This window comes from Zootoca vivipara, chromosome 3, assembly GCF_963506605.1.
Source record: "Zootoca vivipara chromosome 3, rZooViv1.1, whole genome shotgun sequence".
NCBI lineage: Eukaryota > Metazoa > Chordata > Lepidosauria > Squamata > Lacertidae > Zootoca > Zootoca vivipara.
The window spans coordinates 66,620,878-66,636,782 of record NC_083278.1 but is presented as its reverse complement, the minus strand read 5'-3'; positions in this window follow the sequence as shown (position 1 = coordinate 66,636,782).

The following is a 15,905-nucleotide window of genomic DNA, read 5'->3' as shown; positions in this document are numbered from 1 at the left end:
ATCGTAAATCTTCATGGCTATGAGAGAAAATGAAAGTGATTTGAGCCTTTCAAGATGGCGCTGCTACTTCGTCGCAACAGGGAGCTCCACTAAGAAGATTTATGGGGAGGCTGGACTGATTAACTCACACAGGAGAAAGAACATCTGTGAAACTTCGTTTGATATTTATCTCAGCAGCTGGAACAATCGGATGAAAGTGGAAAACACCTATGTGACTGTAAGGGGAAGATTTGGAATATTATGAGCTTGGAGGACGATTTGAACTTTAGAAATAAGACGGCAGTGGACAGTTGCGAGGAATTCCCAATTTCTTGAAGCATGGGAACCCAAAAATAAATTATTCAGATGATTTGGCATAACATTCGGTTTGATTGATATATATATGTGTATAATTTGAAATATTGAATGTGATATAATTGGTTTTAATTGGAAAATTAATAAAAATATTTTTTAAAAAAAAAAAAATAAATCTTCCACCAAACCATCTTTAGTCTGATTTCTGTGCCAAATCAGAGTGGCACAAGAACAATTGTTTATGAAGTCCTAAGTCCCATAATGCATTACAAATAACTGGAGTCTTTAACTGGAGTGAGCAACTGACATTGTTTCTGAAGGCCATGGTAAATAGGATCTTTGTCATCTGACCCCAACAGAATGGTAACAAGAAACTCCTGACTCACCCAAATACAATAAAGCCCCATTGCACCTAGTGACTATACTACCGTATATAATGACACTAGACAGCAGTGCAAAAGCAACCAACAAATGGCGTTCTAACTGAAAGCTGCTGCTTGGGGCTTGGAAAAGCAAACAGAATGCTACCTATGAGTTTTGCACACTACTATCGCATTGCAGTCCCCCCCCCCCCGCCCCTACAAGTCATAAAGACCCATCATTCCATGGAATATTTCCATAGGAAAATAGGAGGTTGTCATCTAGCAAGTCGTCTAGTTCTGTATCAACTACTACATTGGCTGGGAGCAGCTCCCCAAGGGTAGGCAGGAGGCCTTCCTAGCCCTAACTGGAGATCCTGATGATTGATCTTGGGATCTTCTGGTATGCAGCTCAGCTGCTCTGCCATTGAGCTACAGCCTTTCCCCCCTTTTGAAGGCACAGTTTCTCTTTCTTCAAAGGCACAGAAGAGCTCATAATCCAAGCACAGTTACTTTTTTCTAAATCCATTTGCTTCCAAAAGCTATGTACACATCTCTGGGAAGGACTGTGGTTCCCATGTCTGAACCATCCAAGCCACTCTATATTGAAAAGTATAAGAATGCTACAGGCTGAAAGAAAAGTCAGGAAGATTTCTGAAAACACTCCAGCTGAAACCTATTTTTAAACATAAAGGAACAGCAAAAGGGGGAGTAGGGTGACTTTTTCCTACAATTTGCCAAAGTGCCACTTAAAGCTGTCCAAGGAGATGCCAAAGATATAGGATGCGATGCTGCCTAGAGAGATTGCATGATCTTGAGGAGTAGTGACGGTATTGACATTGTGTTTTCACTGTCGCTGCACTGACAGCACAGACTGTATCAAAAAGTTTTAAAAGCAAAATAGAGGTTAGATCCATTATCGATACTCTAAATTAAAAGAATAAATGAATCACCCAACTGTAGTTAATAGGCAATTAACATAATTCTGGACCGGTGTAGCTGAAAGATAATGAAAAAGCTGATTGCAAATGAACCAGGAGTAATGTGGGAGGTTGTAATAGTCCCATAACTCTGAATGAGAATCCTGCTTCCCCTCTTAATTCTGGATGCTTTGATTGGCGAGGGCCTTTATTGTGCCATGAAACTCACCTGTCAGAGAAGAGGACGTGGAAGGGACCTTTATGTCTCAGAGGATGGGGCAGAGAGGGAAAGCTCCACATTTTGGAGACTGTTGGCGAGGAGAATGAGAAACAAAAGAGAAGAATACCTAAGAACTAGCTGGGGAAAGCTTCAGTGAGGTGACTGTAGGACACACAACTCTTTCTATAGGCACAATAGCAACACAGGGTAGAAATACATAATATCCTATTCACACAGGAGAACTTGCTTTTGAGTAAGCATGCATTGGCTTAGGCACCTGGCAGGAATTTGTAACCAGCTGCCAGTGTCATCTCAAGGGTGTCTCAGGCAGATAACTTTCACATCACCTTCATACACTCAAACTGACCCCCCCCCCCAAAAAAAACAACAACAACAACCTGGAGATGCTAGGAATTGAACTTGGGAGTTTCTATGTGTACAAAACAACATGGGTTCTATTATTAAGCTGCACAGTAGGTAAAAATGAAGACAAAGATCCTGAAAAAGCCACATTTGCTGTTGCCATGAGAGAAGCTAGATGCTATTGTTGCTTCTCAGAGCCTTCATAGTAACCCTTGCTGAGGAACCTGGATGCATAGCTACCAAGTTCTCCCTTTTTTAAGGGAAATTCTATTATGCTGAATAGGCTTCCTCGCGAGAAAAGGGAAAACTTGGCAGCTATGCCTGGATGCAGCCTTTAACTGTAGCTGCACAGGGTGCTTCAGCCTGCCTACTCAAACAGCTGATGGGCCCAACACTAGCCCATGCAGTGTTGTTGCACTTTGAGTGTTTATCCTGGGAGAAAATAATTTTGCCTATATAGCAGAAGGAGCAGTGTTCCATTCATGGCAGGGAAATGAATGTCAACTCTAGCAAACACTCTGAGATGCTAAAAGCTTTCACTCTCTCCATTTGACCTCTCCTATAGCATACCTCTCAGTTGAGCGGTGATTTTCAAGGTAAAGCGGCTAGGAGGTGATTAGAAAGTAAGCTAAGGGGACCCACTGATGGCTTTTTTGCTGGGCAGAGGAGGGGTTATAATCTAGAGAGGACCCTGATGGAGCTAATGTCGGGACATGTTACTAAAAAGCAGGGACTAGGTGCTGGAACTGGGTGGCTTATAGCCAACCTGGATGATTTTATCTCCATGCTCTTAAAATAGTCTGAGCCATACGTGATCACTTAGATTCATTTAATATAATGCCACTGTTTAAAATGGTTTTCATTTAATGCTGTAAGTGACAAAGATCAAAGGGATAATAAAGTCCTTTTTTTCCCTTTGCAGAAGACTCCTCTATCCGGATTTTAAAAGAGATAAGCATGTCTTACCTGTTCAACGAGAGTGAAATGATTCCATTATCACATTTGCACAAAATGGCAAATGAATGGCAGTCCTGGGAAAAAGCTACCATGTTTGTTGGAGACTCTTTCTCTCTCTTTTAATGGACTCACTGAAAAATGTTCATTTATTGAAAATGACATGTCATCACCCCAAGTTCCTCTCTGACCAAGCTATAATGAATTACCACAGATTTTATGGAGGTGTTTAATGAATGTCTAAATCTGGATTTCAGATATTGCACTTCATATGTTGTTCTCTAAACTGCCTCACCATATTGCTATAACACTTGATGCATAGTTAAAATACTATAAAACGACTAAGCATGGATTAACAGAACTGTATACTGCCTAATTGTTAATAAAGCACGTAAGCAGTTATTATTATGACTACAATTGGTCTTGGGTTGCTGTTCTATTTTCAACAGGAACAGATTCAAGCCTTCTTCCCTTCCTACTCGTTCCCTTCCCCATCCCAAGACATGTTTACACAAACTAGGGACATCAAGCTAATTTGTTTATACAGATATAGTATCAAGCAGAAAGTCAATGGAGTGACCTCCATTGTACTTGAACTACAAATCCCATCAGCCCCAGCCACTGGGTCATGGATGATGAGGCTTGTAGTCCAACAATGTCTGGAAGGCACCACATTAGCTACCCCTGTTATAAAGAATATCACTATCCAACTCAGCAGCCTACCTATGTACAGTAATAAAATGACCTCCAAGTAGTGGCACATTCTAGAGAATGACGGGTGCTCCTTTGTCCTGATCGAATGAACATGGCTTTAGTGTGCTACCTGAATGCTAGGCACAGCTATTTTTCTTTGTATTGTATGTCCTTAGTGTCTGATTCTTTCTACAGAGTGTCACTCATATCCACATATACCCTTAGATGCATTTTTTTGGGGGGGGGTGTTACAGAGAATTCATGGTGCTCAGCAAAAAACTAGATATTTTTGACTCTCTAAGCCCACTGGGCAATGGGCAACCTTCAAAATGTGTTGCCCACATGGCATTGTCAATGGAAGTCTTCTAAAAACTATTGTGCATCCTTGGATAAATTTAACAGATCCTGATGTGGGTAGAAAACAACAACAACAACAACAACAACAACAACAACAACAACAACAACAACAACAACTTATTACTTATACCCCACCCATCTGGCCGGGCCTCCCCAGCCACTCTGGGCAGCTCCCAACATGATATTAAAAACATGATATAGAACATTTTTGTGTTTGAAGTGCTTACTACTTTCCATTAATGATTATTGCTAGGCATACTCATTAGCTCGGAGGAGCCAAACATGGCATCGTAACAGTGGCAAGACTGAATTTGGGCTTAGTTTTCCTGAGAAAGAGTTGTTCTTGCTCCCTCTCTCCTGTCCCTCTCTCAAAAACGAGCAGGATTCAGCCAATGGCACCCATCAGCAGAAGTGCTGAGCAAGGTCTTCCACTTGTGCTACAAGCTTTTCTCTCCCCCCCCCCCGACTCCTGAAATTGGCTCAGGTGGAGTGGGGGGTTGGCAGTGCATGGGGAAAAGAGACAGACCAAAATGCTTACCTTGACATAACAATTGCCTTAGCAAAATACTGACTCCCAGCTCAATGAGTTTGTTTTTTTTTCTTGCAGTGCTCTAGGGATCGAGATTTATCTGCAGAGCCAAATCAATTACTTTTACCCCAAGGAAGTACTTCATCTGTTTTTCCACCCAAACACTATGAAGCTCACTTGGCCAGTTACACTCTCTCAGTCTAATGTACCTCATAGGGTGGTTGTGGGGATAAAATGAGATAACTCCTATGTACGTATATTTCTGCCCTGAGAGAGAGAGAGAATTTCGGGATAACTATATAAACACCTCATTCTATAGTAAATATCAACTATATTGCATAATATTCATCAGGTTTTAGTGCAATGATTTAAAGTAATCTCTTTTTCCTAAGCATTTTAACACAATTGTTTTGAAGCGCAAAATTAATCTAGCTGCTTTGAAACCCTCCAAAATATGAAATAAAAAATGGGCTTAAGAACAGAAGCTTTTGGGAGGAGGGAGAGAAAGGGAGTTTCGGTCCATTAAATCCTCCTAAATACTCATAAGCTCATCAAATTTCATCTATAGAATATTTAAATGGCTCCAGTTAATACAAAAGTTGAGTCCCTCACCCTTGTCAACATCTTATTCTTTATAACATTCCTCTGAATTTGCACTTGGGAAGTTTTATTACCTCTGGCAAATGTACAGTACAGTAACTGTGTTCCACAGCTAAGGCAATGCTGAATATTTTCCTATTTTGATTTTCGAGCCAAAAATAGTGACTCGGAAGAACAGAAGTAAAGGTTAAAAAAAAGTAAAGGACCCCTGGATGGTTAAGTCCAGTCAAAGGCAACTCTGGGGTTGCGGCATTCATCTCGCTTCAGGCCGAGGGAGCCAGCATTTGTCCACAGACAGCTTTCCAGGTCATGTGGTCAGTGTAACTAAACCACTTCTGGTGAAAAGGGACACAATGACTGAAGCCAGAGCGCACGTAAACGTCGTTATCTACTTGCACTGGTATGCTTTCAAACTGCTAGGTTGGCAGAAGCTGGCAGAGCAACAGGAGTTCACTCCATCATGCAGATTTGAACCGCTGACTTTCTGATCAGCAAGCCCAAGAGGCTCCGTGGTTTAGCCCACAGCGCCACCAGCTCCCTCAGAACAGAAGTATTCAGCTTTTTAACTGTGGGAATATTCACTTTTTTCACTTATATTTACTGCCTACTGCTGTGGTGTAATCACCCCCTCTACTACTAAGTGAGCCTGTGTGATGTTGTGGTTAGAGTGTTAGACTAGGACTTAGGAGATCAGGGTTCAACCACAAAACTCACTGGGTGACTTTGTCAACCACAGTCTCACCATAGCTGCCAAGTCTCCCGTTTTCCCCAGGAAATCCCCGTTTTTCCAGCTGTTCCTCGCTGAAAAAATGGATTTTTTGTTTTTCCCCAGTTTATTCTGGCGCAGCGACCATTTTGGAACTGGGCGGAGCATGCTCAGAAGCGACTTTTGATGCTGCTCTGCCCAGTTCCAAAATGGCTGCAGTGCGACTTCTGGCGTGGCGGCCATTTTGGAACTGGGCAAAGCAGCATCAAAAGTCACTTCTGAGCATGCTCTGCCCAGTTCCAAAATGGTGACAGCGCTACTTCCGGTCTGCTATTTCCGGCCCGGTCTCTTATTTCTCTGACAGCAACTTGGCAGGTATGTCTCACATCCTAACCTACCTCACAGGGTTGTTGTGAAGATAAAATGGGGAGAAAGAGAACAATGTATGCTACCTTGAGTTCAATTGGAGGTGAGATAGAAATGCAAGCAAGCAAGCAATAGTATTTCAAGCCATTTTGTTGCTCATAAACCATTTTATATTGGCATACTAACACCTTTAAACCTCTATTCATCTATAAATAAGTATTAGAATTGTGATAACAGTGTGGTTATTGCTGAATCTTTGGAGCAAGCGGACTAATTCTGGCCCTTAATCCTCAAATTAAGCTAGTTTATCAAAGCCAATGCAATTCTTTCTTTCAAAGTGCAACTGCCTACAGTACAATCTCAAGAGTAGTATTGCTAAGTCTCCAGAATTGACATTATTGTGATGTAAGATACTTGTTTATGCAAATGTGTGCACTAGTGAGCAGATTTCATAATACATCGCTGAAGACCATAAATCAAACTTTGGCTTTGCTCAAATGAACAAATTTTGAAACAACTCTTTTGCAACTCCTATACTTTGCCTTGGTCCTGAATTAGCCACATTTCACAGCCTTTTTAATAACAAGAAATGCAGTTTGGATATTATCTGTTTGCATTTAGCACGACTGATGAACAATAGTTCAAATTTTGAAAGTCGGGGCTTCAATAATAAAGCCTGATTTTCTTAGCAATCAAACACAGGCACATTCAACCACATCCACACACATGTCTTTGTGAATAGGCCTCAAAACAGCTGCAACCTTCTAGAAATTAATTGGATTCCAGATCATTTGCATTTTACATAGTTTACCAATAAAAGATTGAGATAGCGGCTTTATTAATGTGCAGACTAAAAAGCTTTCATAAATAAAGTAAGGAGCACTTTGCCGAGCTGTAATCCAAATTTTAATAAATACACTTACCTCCTCCTCCACTCCTGATAATACTGCAGGGCCCCCTCCAAGGTGAGAATTGATATGCAGGACTCAAATGCAGGCAGCTGTTGAGGATGCCTAGTGATTGCCTAGGGCCCTTACAGGACTTCATCTGGCTAGGCATTATGATTTGATAATGGCCATTTTCAGACAACACCGAAGGCAATTCTAGGATTTACTGTCACAATAGACATACTAAAAATAAAGTCAGTGTAAATAGATTAAGAAACTGACAGAATAACAAGGCAGAAAGAATTAGAATGAAAACAGAAATACCAGATGACAACTAAATGCATTTGCAGTGGTGGAGATAGGATAAGGGAGCTGGTGGATTTATCTGCTGAGTGGAACATTTTCATCCTGCTTCCGTCCTGATTAAGTGAATGGTTATTTCATTGGGAAAAGATTAAACTAGCATTCCAATACAGTATGTACTCTTATCTTGTCCAGATGCCCATTGAGCCTCACTTCTTCCCAAACCGAGACAAACCTCTTTGTTTATTTTTATTTAGTCATAGAAGTCAAATCTCAATTCATTAGCTTGCAATGCAACCAGGGGTGCCAACTTGAATAAAATATGGGGTTGTGTGGTCAGGTAAGCCCCACCCCACATAACTGATCACAAGACATGGCACACCTACCCACCATTTGAATGGCAATGCCCATCAACTTTGGGGGGCCCCAAACCCCTCAAGTGTTTTATTGGGGGCCGAAGGGACCCCTTGGGAGTTGGCTCTTATGAGTGCAACCCTATACATATCTAGGTCCACCTGAGTCCAATGGGACTTACTCCCTGGTAGGTGTGCAAAGGACTGCAGGCTTAGACAAGATTGCTGCTCACATGGTTGTGTCTCTGACTGAGATGGTATGCCCTTCTGAAGCACAATTTACGATCACAACAATTGTTTGGTCCACTGTCACCTCCCTTGCTCTGGCACTGAGAACCAGCATAGAGCTGAATGCTGTACAGAGGGCAACCTTTTAGGACTAAAGGCACATTTGGAACTTTGAGAGAGTGTCATGGGCACCCCCCACCCAGTCAATTGTTTCCCCCTTCCCCAAGGGTCTGGGTAAAAGTTGGATTCAGTAGAATAAAAACAGACCTTTTTGAATTTGCATGGTTTCACATGCCCCCCAGCCTTCCTCCATCAAATTAAAGTAGGGATGGGGAACGTTAGGCTAGTAGTGGTTGGAGAAATGTGGTAATAATAACAAAATGCAGAGTCTCCTTTTCTCCTGCCAATCAAGACACAAATTGGGAGAGGTAAAAAAAACCCTGCCTTCTTTGATTGCAAAGCAATATATTCACTATGAAGAAAGTTGTTGATTTTGATAGGGTTTACATACAAGGAAGTGTACCTAGGCATGCAGCCATAGAGAGGAACATGCCACACTTTGCAAATACGTTTAAAACTATTGATCACTCTTAACAAATGCTAGGAGTAAAGGCCAGCATTCTTTAGCCAACATTTAAAAAATCAGGAAGATCTACAGGCCGAATTCTCCCGTTGCCCCGCCTGGCAAACCACCCGAATACGCTACACACACAACATCAATTTTCCAAAATAGTCCATTTGGAACTGAGCATGCTCAGTAACCATAGAATACCAACTGAGGAGGAGAAGGAGGGAGAGACCTGTGGGGAGGGAAATGACCTGGTGTATCCTGGAAGAGGACATGGCTAGTTGGGGTGGAACCCTGAAAAGGAGCACTCTGCATTGCAACATTTTGTTCTACTTCCAAGATGCATAATGGAATGATAAGAGTGTCTGAGCACAACATCATCATCTTATTTATTTGAGTTTCATTAACCTTTGCTGAAAATCTGCCAATGTAATTTTGACAGCTCTGCATAGCCAAAGCAGTTTAACATTTACACATTCCAGGAAGGATTTGAAAGACACAAGCTCCTGCCATTTGTCCCTTTTAAAGGCTTTGCGTATTACACGCAAGCTTCCGAAGAGTCAAGTGGGGTTTGGATTCCTTGTTTGTCAGTGAGAAGAAACTGAATGGTTGCTGCCTCTAAGATAATGAAAACAAGTCCATTGAGGGACTTCCCAATGAGGGAAACTCATGGCACAAAGCACAGCCTCTGGCAAGATGTCAAGAAGGTTGCAGCATGGTGTGCCACTTAGTGGGGAGGCACAGAGCCCCCTCACCCACTTTTTCTGATACCTTCTTTAACTGCTGTTTTAGAAGCCTCAGGAAGGACCATGATTGGCTAAAATGGTGTGGGTGTCAGCGAATGAAGGAAAAACTAACAAAAAATTAGCAGGTGATGATTTTACCAAGAATGAAGTGTTGTGGTATAATCTTGTCCTCTGTCCTGGTGTTCCTTTATCCTCCCCCCCCCCCAAGCATGCAGCGAAAGTACAAAATTTATTGAAACACTGCTGGGCCTTCTTACATGGCTGGTGGATTATGTTCAGTTTAGTTGGGTCACAGGCTGGGCTTGGAGGTGTGGTGGCAGAATAAAAAGCAGTTTCTTAATTTCAGCTCTGAGAAACCGGGGAGAACCCTTACATTCCTAGGTTAATATGCAGAACGGCAGTGAAATGTGACCTGCTGGTGTTGAAATGACAAACAATGAGAGCCAGTGTGGTGTACTAGACTTGCACTGGGGAGACCTGAGTTCAAATCTCCATTTAGCCATGAACCTTATTGGGCGCACTGGCGGAGCTTCATGCTCCGGCACTGGGGGCGGGGCTGGCACCCGTTCTGGGGGTGGGGTGTGCCACCCGGAGGGGCGGGGCGTGCATTCCGGGGGCGGGGCGGGCAGCCGCCATGGTGCCCTCAGGATCGCGCTGCCCGGGGCAGAGCGCCCCCATCGTCCCTCCCTTCCTACACCCCTGATTGGGTGACCTTGGACCAATCACTACATCCCAGCCTAAGCAACTTCACAGGTTTGTTGTGAATGTTAACATCAAGCTGTGGGGGGGACCATTTATGTTACCTTGAGCACCTTGGAGAAAAGGTGGGATATAATTTAATAAATGAATATAATTGAAGCTAATATTTGCTGACAAGAGTAGCAAGGTCATTGGTGTCAAACGGAATGCCATTATTACAATGTCTGGTGGCTATTCTGGGGTCTTCGTTAGGAAAAGGGATGATCACAAGTACTTTTGAATGAACTCTTCCCTGCTGGGTTCCATCAGAATGCCTTCTCTTATGAAGTTCAGTTAAAAAGCTGGCCTTCCACACCTATCCTTAACAGTAACTTATCTTTTTAGAAGCATTTCAGGACACCCCCAGAATCTCAGTAATCCTTTCACTCAGCCAAACATCTAGCACTCTTAATTTCTCAAATGCAGGGATAATTTATCACACCCCTCCGAAAGTCCCCTCCCTCTGCTCTAATATGTCGATACAATTTAGGCTAATGCAGTGCCTGGCAAAGACTATTAATTTTGGTTTTGCTAGTATGGTTGTCAACAAGTGCTTCAAAAAGAAGGAAGGAAGGAAGGAAGGAAGGAAGGAAGGAAGGAAGGAAGGAAGGAAGGAAGGAAGGAAGGAAGGAAGGAAGGAAGGAAGGAAGGAAGGAAGGGGCTTCTCCCAATATAAGGGCTTTGCTACAAGTTTAGGTGTTATTGCTCTGACGTTTCAGTGCAACTCCTCATCTTTTTAAGGCAAACTGCAAGCATCTCATTGCATTTTCCTCATTAATGTGTCAAGATGTTTAATTTTAATCAAGTAAGTAACACTTAAACACAAAACTGGAAAAAGGTCTAGACCTTTTGAAATGCTAAACAAGGCTTTCTGCTTTCTATGAACTGCTCTATACTTTTGGTCATATACACTATAAGTGATAAAATTCTGTTGGTGGTTTTCCACCACCCTCACCATCATCAACAAACCTTTGGTGAAACAAGGTTGGGCTGGTTTCTCCTTAAATACATAGAATATTTCAAAAACATTGCATGGAGAGTTGTTTAAAAATCCCCACAAAACAGTGGGGTTTAACAAAGAGACTGAAGAACAAAAGACAATGCTGGGTCTGCAGGCTAGTGAAATTTTTGACAGGCTAGCTGGATTATTTTGGAAAAGTGAATTTATTATGCCAAGTGTCTGCGTCCTGCTCCTTCACTGGACTTGCCCTCTGGGGTCTGGAGAGCTGCTGCCAATCCAAGTAGAAATACTAGGCTAAATGGATAAATGACTTGGAATAAAGGCATCTTTTTCATTATGCTATGACTTTGGATTATGGCCAAAACAAGACCATATTGTGATGATCTTGATCTCTGACCTCCCAGCTGTTGAGGTATATCTGCACTATAGCCGTTCGGTATTGGTCTGATCTAATGTGTTACAACAACCAGCTCAGACCTACAATTTAAATAGTTAAGGGCTTTTAAATCTAATTGTAAGTGGCAAAAAGCTAATTCAATTTACGTTCCTCCCAACCAGCCATGGTTGTTTTTTAACATTAATTTTAAATACTGATTTTGGCATTAGCTTGGAAGAAGCAAAAGTCAGCCTGGTTCTGTTTGTCTTCACAGACTAACCTTTGCTTAAAATTGGTTACGGTCATTGCAGTGAGATGCACACACCTACACACACACCCACACACCCCTGTACCCATCCATTCCCTTTGTTTTGTAGTACACATATTAAGTATGCTGAGAACATTTTAGATCTGTGCCTAATTTTTCCATCAGTGACTAAGCACCTTTCAGTCATTACCAGAGTCATTAATTTAAGTATCAACGTTGTCTGGATGTACTGTTCTTCTCCAGTGCCAAGGATGTCCAGGCAGCCATTGATTTAAGAGACAATATCACTTGCTTCCAAGTTTATGAGGCAATAAACAGCTCCCGCATATTGATGAATGCGAAGGTGTTTGCTCAGCACATTTGCAGGGGCCGTTTATTACCAAGTGCTGTGCTTTAAAAGCAAATGAAATTGCAACTATTCTCTTCTAGGTTTCTTGCGGGTGGGGACAGAATGGAGGGGGGAAGAAAATAAAACCTGTTGTTTTTAATTCGTTCTTCCGCTTACCTTCCTCCTGCAAGTAATTAATATGACTGACGTTACCCTGCTGATTTCCTTCCAGCAAAATGGTTTAAGACAGCTGTTGGATTTCTTATGCTATTTCCAATGAAAAGGCTTTAAATATAGCCAGAGAAAGGGAACATGTCTCGGAACTCAATAGTACTTTGGTATAGACCTTGAACAAAAAACTCCAATATCAAACGCATTTTACTAAGTACAGAATAATCACAATTTTTTTACCATTTTCCCACAGCCTCAACCTCTCCCCAGCATATGAGAGAATAATAGTAAAGTAAAATCCTCTTGGTTTTTCTTACCATTCTCAGCAGTTTTTGAAGTGATGCTCCATAAGTGGGGGGTTCTCCTGACATTACATTCTTTATGCCTCCTCTTGGCTAACTCATCAGGAGCTGGAATTGCAAGATTATTATTAATTTCTCATGCAGTGTGAAACGCCATTTGATAGCTTTGAAACAGAGTGATGAGTGTGTCAGAAAACTACAGGTGAGCTTACGGAAGCCAGTAAGAATGCTTTTTTAAAAAAATTGGCTATGATATACATTATTTTGGCATGGGTGCGGTGGGGGGTTTAGAGAGAGACGGGATGGGGGGGAGATTAATTACATATCTTTGTGCCACCAGTGTATGAGCATGCCAACTAGGAAAGCCACCTTGGAAAAAAAATACATTAGACGAGCAAAAATGCAAAACTAATTTATACTTGTGGCAATCTCATCCTGTTCCTCATTCTCCATTTCCATCATGGTGAGAGATCAGGACTTGTGTTTTCTTTGTGAAACTCCTGGCCCATGCAAGGGGTACCTCCATATGAAAACAGCCACCCAGGTGCAGACCATCCTTTCGGAATAGGGCCTGTATTTGGAAGTTTGCTTCTGCAACAGGGTGCTGTGCAGTGATGAAATCCTCATGGCTAGCACTGGTGGTGGCGGCTTACAACATACTGTAGTATTTTTTGCAGGATCTGAAAGCCCAGGCAAATGTTTGGATGGGTGGCTGATGTTGATAGCTCTGGTTTGTGCTCTTTCAGACGTACCCATATGATGAGGCTGTGCTGTCAACACCAAAAAAGCACCATTTCAAAGTACCATTTCTGCCTATGGTACAGAATAAATGTATTCGTTGCCACAAGGCAGACTTCTAGGGTACCCAGAATTCACACAGGGGCCCACCCAACAACCTTGGCTCAACCCCTTATTGAGAAGCCTGAATCCCAGACCATTGCTAGCCCTCATGGGATTAGCAGCATCAAACACGCACTGTCCTTGCCTTGCAGTTGGTTGCTTCCTTCTGCTAATAACTTTCATGCCTGTTTCATGGACATTCAGTGCCGGATCATGTGGCTAGTCTGGGAATGAATTATGGATTTGCCACAGCAACAGTTTTGTGATCAGACTAGGTACCATGCTTTATCTTCACCATTCCAATGCCAAAGCACAGCTTGCCATATTACACTCTATAAGAAGTAAGTAATTAGTCTACTGCAACTAGGAACATAAGATATTGTCTTATACTCTGAGTCACACCATTAGGTCCATCCAGCTCAGCTCTACCTGGAGATGTTGGGGATTGAATCTGGGATGCTCTACCAATGAGCAAACTATGATTGGCTCCAGCAATGGGTCATAGGGGTGTGGAAGCAAACTTCTACATATAAAACCTTGCTCAGGAAATAAATGCTAGCACAGTGCAGTACTGCACCTAACAGCCCCTTTTTGGTCCCCATTCGCCACACAACTGTTAGCCTGAGTGATATGTACAGCCCAAGTTGCTGCTCTGCATAATTATGCACACTTTGTGTCATGTAGCCATGCTGGTTCTGGAATATACCGGCATGTATTAGCAAAACTTGACATCTACCAGTAAATTATGAAAGTGAGGATAAAATGTGGTCTCTAACAAAAAAAGCACTTGGTAATTGTTGAGATTTTGGTACGTCTCTGCTCCTGTTCCTTGTTGGCCTGCTCTCCTCCCTCCCGCTATTATTATTTTTATGTATTTGGTAGAAATGAGTGAACCTCAGCCTTCCCTATGCTCTCCTCAAAATGATTTGCAAATGAACTGATTCCTCCACTGCAACCAGAAACAGACCAGTTCATTTCCTGATACAATTTGAGGGGTTTATGAAATGAGACCCCTTTCCCTAACAGATCCCTCACTATCTTTCTGCTTACTTACCTGCAAAACTCAGGATGCTGGCAGTAGCAGCAACAACAGAGAGGAGAGCATTCCCTTCTTTCCTTGTCTTGACACACTCCACGGCATGTCAAGAGGCTTGAAAGGGCAGTGGCCTCATAGGTAATGGAATTTATCCAAATGTCATTGCATTTCAGGCAACACAGTTCTCTCAGCCGTGATATGCTGCAGGAAGAGTGGTGATGCTTGTTGTGGCATATACTAAGGTGATGGAGACAGAAGGAAAAAAACTCTCCTCCCTGCTCTCCAATGCTCCTTCTGCCATTGTCTCTATTTGCAGATGAGGAAGGTGTTGGTCAGGGTTCACCAAGAAAAGGGAATCCGGGAACGCAGGGTTGGCCGAGAGAAGGGAATCCGGGAACGCTTTTCTGGCCTGGATGTTGATCTGAGTTGAAAAAGGGGGTTTGTGTATGGAGGTGGGGTGTGTGCCTCTTATTCCAGGTGCCACCTGAAGAATTCCAACTAATTCCAGTTAATTTATGAGCTCGGCTTCAATGAACTTAGCTAGTATATCCAATTCATAGTGGCCACACAACCCAAAGAACTGGAGCTACTTTTCATGCTGGAGTTTGCACTTGGGCCATGCTCCAAAAGGGCTTTCCAAAGAGTCGGCACAAAAGTACATGAAACAGCTTGCAATTTTAACATCAGGATTATACTTTATTTCATGGCTTTTATTATTTTAATCATAAATTCTTGGGGGATGTTACTGTGTGGAGTGTGCGTCTTTGCAAAGGTAGGTGGTCTTCAAGTAACTGATTAGGCATTTAAAACTCTGCACAACCTACTCAGTTTTTAATTAGTTCCATAAATTACCATGAGGCACCATAAATCCAATGCCATCTTTATTAGAATAATACACTGATATTGAGCTGATTTTTTTTTTCATTTGTAAAGAATTTTAAGAGGCTCACTAAGTAATCCTGTGTGGTAAGTAATTATCTCTATTTTGTGGAAGTAGAAACAAAGATCAAGACAAAATTACTTGCCCCTGTTCAGAACAGATAGGTTCAGATAGTTCTCTTCACTCACTGCTAAATCATTATTCCCCTTTAAACAACTTGTAAAATGTGACAGTCCCAGTACTCATTATTTTATTGCTTTACTGTGCTGAATCACAATACCAGAATCCCTTTGGCTCAATATTGACAGTTCTGCTGCTCAAGCATTAGGACCATGATCTATTCTATGTACGTAGGGGTCCCCACAAAGTTCAATGGAGCCTTCCACCCATTCTTCATTGGCAGCCTTTGATCAGAGGGGGCACATTCCACAATGTACCTGCCCTATCTGCCATGGGAGGCTCTATCATCTCCCACATATATTTAATAATTTGCTTTAAAGATTTATAGTTTACCTTTCATTGGTACCAATAATGCGCCCAGCTGAGGGGGCGAAGAGAG